We start from the raw sequence: 8,505 nt of genomic DNA on the forward strand, positions 1-8,505 counted from the left end.
ATGTTTGAAGTGCGAGATTCATCCCACAGCTGTCACCATAACTTTTAAAAACACAAGGAATTGACATTTTTACACACACGGCATCAATCCAATTAGGTTATTTAGCAAGGGGGCACTGAATTTTATTTTCGGATACAACAAGTAGCATAACCACCTTACTTTTATTTATTTGCATGAAATGCATCCAAAAATCACAAAGTTTCAATCAACCAACTAACTATCAATGATTCTCACCAAGTTCAATACCTTGGTTACTAAGGAAGAAATTGGAGTCGCTACGAGTAGCATCGAAAGCAAACTGGAATCTCTAGCTGCAAAAATTGATGACTTCGAACCTCGATTAGTAGCAGTTGAAAGCAAATTAGAAAAATTAGCGGCTGTTGCTGACAGAGTTGACTCTCTAGAAACTGAAGTAAGATCTATCTCGGCCACGAATGACAACCCCTTGGAAATGGTTCTTAACGAAATTGCTGACAGTGAATCTCGTTCCTGCAATCTATATATTAATTTGAAACTGTTTTTCTTTGTCATAGCTATTTTGAGAGAACGGCTAGGCGTAGAAACTTGGTAGGGGTGTCTAAAGAAAGGTCTTGGTCTGTTGATGAGCCATCAAAAGAGAAACGTGGTAAATTCCCTAGGGGCTCTGCCCCAGTGGCCTTTAAAGTCCCATCCCATGTTATTCTTATGGAGGAAAACGGGGTTTTTGTCACAGCTAATTTGAGAGAACGGCTGGGTGTAGAAACTTGGTAGGGGTGTCTAAAGAAATGTATTGGTCTGTAGGTGAGCCCTTAAAAGAGAAACGAGGTAAATTTCCTTGGGACTCTGCCCCAGAGGCCTTTAAAGTTCACTCTGCAATTTTGTTTACACTACGACCATATGGATAATTTTACACTACTTTTAATGAACCAGCTGTTAATATTAAAATTGTATTCAAAGGTCTACTGAAACTGTCAAAATTTAATGTTTACATTATTATTTATGATTTTGAATTGATCCTCCACTGCATAGCAAGTTTTTTATAGTTTCAACAAAATGATAAATGTATGATACGTTTTAAATGTTTTGATAAAAAATATATGCTTTATTGCTCTTAGAAAATTTTAAATTATGAAATAAGTGTTACATATCAATTTCAAAGGAACATAATTATTTCTTATCGGGTTAGCTTATATATATTGTAAGGTTGGAACTTACCTTTTTTTTGCCTACTTTCAATTACCATTTATTTTTGAATTCAAGAAAGAACACCAGGAATTCATTAATTGGTATAAAAGTTTTCGACAATCGGGTTAAAAATTGTGTCATAGATGAGTACGTTGAGGATGAGAGCTGTGTTCAAGTTTTGGAATAGACTAACTTCGGAGTATGTTTCATCTATGGTTTTGGTGAAGTAACCCAAAACACACATTGTGTACTAATGTCAATTCAGGTATTTAAAAAGATGTGTACAGGGGTTTTACTTTGCTGTACACATGTAGCTAGGTCGAACAACGCATCTAAACCTCACTACATACAAAGCATTCGGAAACACAACAGTGTCATCACATTTCATCGCATTTGCATAATTTGTTACCAAGGCTGGACTAGGTTATGCATTTGGTTCCGCAAATGTTCAAGATTTGTGATAAAATTTCCTACAATTATGGTTCATTCCATCCACGAAATACATGCACAGCTTTATGTTATCGGTCTGGCCAAGGCGAAACTATCCCATAAGTTAATGAATTATAAAGTAAGAACAGGATGATTTAATACATGGGTCGATGTGGCAAGAGAAGGAATTAAAATTGCTTAGATCGAAGTAAGAATCTTACTGCTTTCTAGAGAATCAGATATTTTTATCAAATAAAAAAAAAAGATTTAATATGCTGATAAAATTCTGTATTTTTATGACCAAAGATGAAGATTTACTTATTAATCCGGATACAATCTGAATGATTTTCCTAAAGCAGATTGAATTAGTTTTTAGTAATAAATATTGACTCTTTCCGTAACATGATAGACTAATTATATGAACTCATTCTCCCATATATAGTGAAAGTGGCTTTGACATGAAACAAACTAATGAACAAACAATTATAAGACTCCTAAAAAACCTTTTGGGCAACCTAAAGCCAATAAAAAGGTAGGAAATATTGTGTTAAACGAATTCATCAATCACGTTTTTTAGGGAACACAATCGTCATACTTATTATTATGCTTATCCTCCCTTCATTTAACTAAGATTTTAATGACTTCACTCTATCTATCGCAGTTAGCTGAATTTACATAAAACCTCAAGATTAACCGTCGATTTCGACGGGGTTCTACTAGTATTATATTATACGGGATCGAAGAAAAAAATAGTACTAAAGCCAATAAAAAGGTAGGAAATATTGTGTTAAACGAATTCATCAATCACGTTTTTTAGGGAACACAATCGTCATACTTATTATTATGCTTATCCTCCCTTCATTTAACTAAGATTTTAATGACTTCACTCTATCTATCGCAGTTAGCTGAATTTACATAAAACCTCAAGATTAACCGTCGATTTCGACGGGGTTCTACTAGTATTATATTATACGGGATCGAAGAAAAAAATAGTACCGAAGTACAGGCTAGAATCACGCATGATAAAGGTCTAGTCTCTAAATTGGTTGAGTTTTTTTGTAAGTCTGACAATGAGCTGGAGTATAGCTTCTTTCGAATTGGTCAGAATTCTTCGGAAAGGAAGCCTAGACCACTAAAAGTGTGCTTCAAGGATCGATCTAGCGTTGCCACATTTACGAGAGAATTTAATGAATCAGCTCTCACAGGAATTGACTCAAGACTAGAGAATGTCAGTGTCTCCAGAGACAGGACTAACGAGGAAAGAAGGCACCTCAAGGAACTTCGTGATACTCTGGAGACGCGAAGGGAAAATGGTGATACTGATCTCACGATTAAATATCGAAATGGAGTACCTAAGATTGTTAAGATTTAAAAAAACTAGTCACGCCCGATCGCAACAACCTCCAAGCGTATATGCAAAACGTCAATGGACTCCGCACTAAGCTGGCAACTTTTAGGAAATTATTATCCACTGCTGTCTACGATATTGTTGCTTTGCTGGAAACTAATCTTTCAGATGACATATTAAATCAGGAAATTGTTCCTCCTCACTACAAAATATTTAGGAAGGATCGTTCCTGCATAACCAGCAACAAATGCAGTGGCGGAGGAGTTCTTGTTGCGATCAAATCAGAGTTGAAAGTCAAGGAATTGCCATCTCCCCCGTTCCCGATATTGAATGTATTTTTTTGAGTCTCCAGATAAACCCTCATATAAATATGCTTATTGTAACCTCTTACATACCCCCACAAAGACCATCGGCTGATTATGATCGCTTTTGTGAAGGTGTTGATGAGATCTTATCAACCGGGTCCAACTTCTCCATGTGTCTCCTCCTTGGTGACTTCAACCTGCCGCATGTAGACTGGACTGCTAATATAATTATGCCATCTTGTAACTCCTCTAGAAGACTGATAGACTTGGCAACTCTACATTCCCTTTATCAAGTTAACAATGTGCCTAATGCCAGGGGAGTCACTCTTGATCTGGTCTTTTCCTCCTCTAGTTCTACTAAAGTCTCACATGCATTGGACAATATTCTAACTCTTGAAGATATTCACCACCCAGCTTTATCTATCGATCTGAATGTGGATACCTTTGCCGATCAAAAAAGCACACTTTATGTCCCTGATTTCAACAGATGTGATCTTGATATGATATATCAGAGTCTCCTCAACAAATTGGGTACAGTCTACTATAGGATCCCAGGAATGCAAGACAGTATCTTCAGCTGGTTCTTGGAAACTATCAGATCTACAGTTCTACAGTTCACACCTATGAAGAAACTTGGGGCCACACGTTTTCCATGTTGGTTCAATGCCGAGTTGAAGAAACTAGTCGTGCTCAAGAAGTCACTTCATGCTCGGTACAAATATTCATTGCTACGCGCCGACTACGAGGAGTTCAGTAGAGCTAGAGCCAGGTGCAAAATACTTGCTGACAAATGCTTCTCTGATTATGTTGCCCATATAAACTCTTCTGTGCCTAGTAACCCAAAAATCTTCTGGAGCTTTGTAAACAAAATGAAGCGTGATAGAGACTCGGCATGCAGTTATACATTCAATGGACAGCATGCGTCTGATCCAGCTGAAACATGTAATCTATTCGCAAACTATTTCTCTTCTGTATATAGACAACCTTCAACTCCACCACCAGTGTATTCATTCGACACTCATCTCAACATTTCATCTTGCGTCTTATCCCCTGAAGATGTCTTGAAGAAACTGAAGTCACTGGATCCTCACAAAGGAATCGGGCCTGATGAAATACCTCCATCCGTTCTAAAACACTGTAGCGAACTCATTGCTCCCCAGCTAACTGTTCTTTACAATGACAGCTTAGCATCTGGTGTATTTCCTGCTGAATTTAAAATGGGCTTCGTAGTACCAATACACAAGTCTGCGTCTAAAGAGGAAGTAAAAAACTATAGACCCATTGTGATTCAGCCTGCACTCGCAAAAATCTTTGAGAGTCTCCTTCTTGATGCAATTAGTTTTCCCTTCAAGAGCTTGTTAAGTGTGGCTCAGCATGGTTTTATGCAGGGTAGATCTACAAACACTAATCTTCTTATTTTGCAACATCACATAATCACAGCATATTCATCCAAGGAGCAACTAGATTGTATCTATATTGACTTTAGTAAAGCATTCGACTGCATCAGCCACGACCATCTTTTGGCAAAATTAAAAGGGTATGGCATAGTCGGAAGCCTTTTGCGATGGTTTGAATCATATCTTAAAGACCGCACCTTAGCTGTCAAGTTTGCAGGAGCCAAGTCAATCCCTTTCCCTGCGGTTTCTGGAGTCCCCCAGGGTTCTCATCTAGGTCCATTTCTTTTCAATATATTTGTTAACGATGTTGTGGATAGTATCGACTCTCAGTGCTTGCTGTTTGCTGACGATATCAAGGTTTTCAAGTGTATAAAATCTCAGGCAGACTGTTCCACCCTTCAACAATGTTTGCACTCAATCGACAACTGGTGCCTGGATAACAGCATGGATATCAATTTTTCAAAGTCTGCAGTGGTATCTTATCACCGTACCGAGCAGCGTATTGACTTCTACTACACGATGAATAATGCCATCCTGCCACGGAAGAGTGCCATACGAGACCTAGGAGTTTTAATGTCATACGATTTAAACCCAGACCTGCACATAAATACAATCTGCAATAAAGCCTCTAAAGCTCTAGGTTTTGTCATTAGATGTGGTAGATACGGACTTGATGTTAATGCTCTGAGAACTCTTTACATGACTCAGGTTAGGCCTGTGCTGGAATATGGCAGCTTGATATGGAATCCACATCAAATCAGCCACATATCAAGAGTAGAAAAAATTCAGAATCGCTTTCTTCGCTCTATTGGCGTCAAGTTGGGCCATGAATTCTATACAGTGCCGATTGAAGATATTCGCATCGATATGGGCCTTCCTCGACTGAGTGACCGTAGACAATCTGCAGACCTGTCTTTCCTCTGGAAGTTGTTGAACGGCGAAGTTGATGCTCCAGAAATACTTCGCCTAATTAATTTCCACGTTCCTCGACACTTCAGGCACATTCAACTCTTCAACAAAGCTTCTTTTTCTACAAACTACGCCTTCCACAGTACAATTCCACGGCTCCACAGAATTGGAAATCAAGCATGCCAACATGTTGACGTGTTCACCTGCAAACTGAAAGCCATAAAAAATATCATAGTTTAAGTTGTTATTGTTATTGTTATTTTGTTGATGAGAAATTGTCCTGAGATCACTGTCCGGAATTTGCACCTTGTTTGTTGTTTGCACATTCAGATAAATTTGTATTGCACTGTTAAAATTTTTCACTTAGTTTACGTCACTGTTATTAATTGTTGTCATTTTTTTCTCTTTTTTTTGTCTTGTCTGTCAAATATATTTATATTTTTGCTTGTTATTGTTATTATATTGAAATATTTATCAATTGTTATCTAGTTTTGGTAATCGTATTTTTCTCTAAAAATGTTTATGCTTGTTAACTAGGATTTATAATACGCATGATCCAATTTTTGTTAAAGCATTTTTGGACAATTCTGTTGGTGTCATTTTTTCATGTTAGCAATCTTTTTTTCAGCAAGATGAATCTGAATCTGACTTATATATATTTATAAATATTTTATTGTATTGCCCTCATGTATTATCGATTGTAAAAATGGTGTTTACCGTATGATAAATAAATAAATAGTTTCAGCCTGGAAACGCCCGGATCCGGGCAGCTAGTGTTAAAGGGCCTTGCGGGTCAGTGCCCTGGTGTGAAAGAAGTCTTACACAACTTAGGTTGTATTCAAGTCACTCTGCTAGACCTAACAATCTGCCATTGCCATGGAGAAGGTGAAAAATGGATCGAAAAGCTTCAAATCAACTCTGGCACAGGTAAGTAGTTACAATATAAACTTATAAATTTATTGTACATCATGTAATTACCATCCAAATTTATAACATTACTACAGTTACCAAAAATTATTCCTGATATGTTTTCTTAAATATGTCTATTCTCGATTAGTTTTACGTATGTATAAAAATGTATGGTTATGTATGCTTGGATAAAAATAATATATTTCACCTGATTTTAATTGAAAGCATAAATAAGTTTACTTAACTGATTAATGACGCATTCAATTATTGGTGTTAAACTATCCAGACGAATTGGTAACTTTGCCTCCCAAGCGTTTTATTTATTTCTAGATTTCAGTTTTAGGATCCAGGGATGCTGGCCAACTTTCTTTATAATGGGTTTTAATGTGAACGAGGGGACCCGAGCATTAATGATAACATTTTGATAAAAATCATAGCTTGTTTCTGACCCAAAACGAATAATGCAAAACCCTTTTACTTTTCCATGATTTAGTTTGTTTAAACAGTATTCTATGAATAAAACAACAAATTGTATTTGCTGACTTTAAACTAAACCGTAATGAGTAATATAAAGAAAACGTAGGTTTTTAAAATTCATTTTAATAAAATGCTTTGTCTCTTGTTTACTATTTGACTGTAATTATACTTGTACATTTAATTAAATGCTCAATGGTTCAAATTTAAATTCACATCCAACAATCATTTTTGGATGTTTCCGTATCCTTGCTCTTTTAATGGCTATACAAATTCATTATGTTGTTAACAATATTTTTTTTAAGATTGATATTGAATAAATATAATATACCCGCCGCAGCAAACCTGCCGACTAAGTGAATTTCCATTTGTCTGAATTTATTTTCAATTAAATATATTTAAATAACATAAGGTTTAACGAGTACCTAGGTTTGCTGCTACAAGGAAACTAATAAAGTGCGTTTTTTAGTAAAGTATTGATAGCTTAGTATAAAATAAATAAATTTGCCAAGTTTGATCAAAATATATCCATAAACAAGCAAACTTCAACATTTGACAATATTCTCCACAAAAATAACATGGGAATTTTAAAATTACAATTTTCTTTATTTTCTCCATTACCAATAACCGAACAAAAAAACTTGTATATATGCTAAATTATTTGTTTTTTTTTACTCTTTAAAAAGGTCTAAAGAGAAATTGGGAAATTTTGTGTTTTGAGGGTCAAAAGTGAGAAAAACCAAAACCAATTTTCACCCCAAAAAACCCCCCATAAAGCCTTGTTCCCATGGTCCGATCATGCTGGTTTTCGAACTCATTCAAGTTTATCCCGCTTTGCACCTTTAAACCAAATTTCATCAAAATCAGACAACAATTACTCAAGTTATCGCGTTCACGGACGTATATACAAATTTGAACGAATTGTGTTTTTGGCCTCTGGGGACATCAAAATGAAAAAGTAAATCGGTCCCGGGTCTAGGTCTTACCGTGCCGCCTACGGTAATAGCTACTTCCCTATAGGGAAATTCGCTAAAATGATAAAAGACATGTAAAAAACATAAATTAATATTACAATTTTTTTCAGTTCTTCGCTGCGATGGGATTCAGTATAACCAACGCTAACATTGGATTAATAACAGCAATGCCAACGATCATCATAGGAGCTCTCCGCAGTGAGGTATCTTCGACCTTGTGGCTCACAGAAACCCAGGCTTCGTGGTTTGGTAATTATGAAGCTTTTACTCTCGGTATTCTTTCTGTTTTACTATTCACGTAGGCCTACATAATAATAAATCTGAAATAAGTTTAATCTTTTTCTACCTGTATTAATAAGAATCTGGTTGTCTTAAACATGTCTTAATTATTGTCGTTTCTTTATAATACGAAATCTCGTATGTGAGAGTTTCAATCTATACTTATAAAACTTGAAAAATATTAGCTGTCTATCACGTAAATATTAGTATTCTATATCGTATTTTATTATTTAACTCTGTATCTGTTAAAACTTATCATTTAAACACAAATACTAACGTTTTATAACGTGGTGTTGATCAAACATCATTAATCTAGA

This window comes from Macrosteles quadrilineatus, unplaced genomic scaffold, assembly GCF_028750875.1.
Source record: "Macrosteles quadrilineatus isolate MER2022 unplaced genomic scaffold, UCM_ALF_1.0 Scaffold_3__2_contigs__length_128488019, whole genome shotgun sequence".
In the NCBI taxonomy this organism is placed as follows: Eukaryota; Metazoa; Arthropoda; class Insecta; order Hemiptera; family Cicadellidae; genus Macrosteles; species Macrosteles quadrilineatus.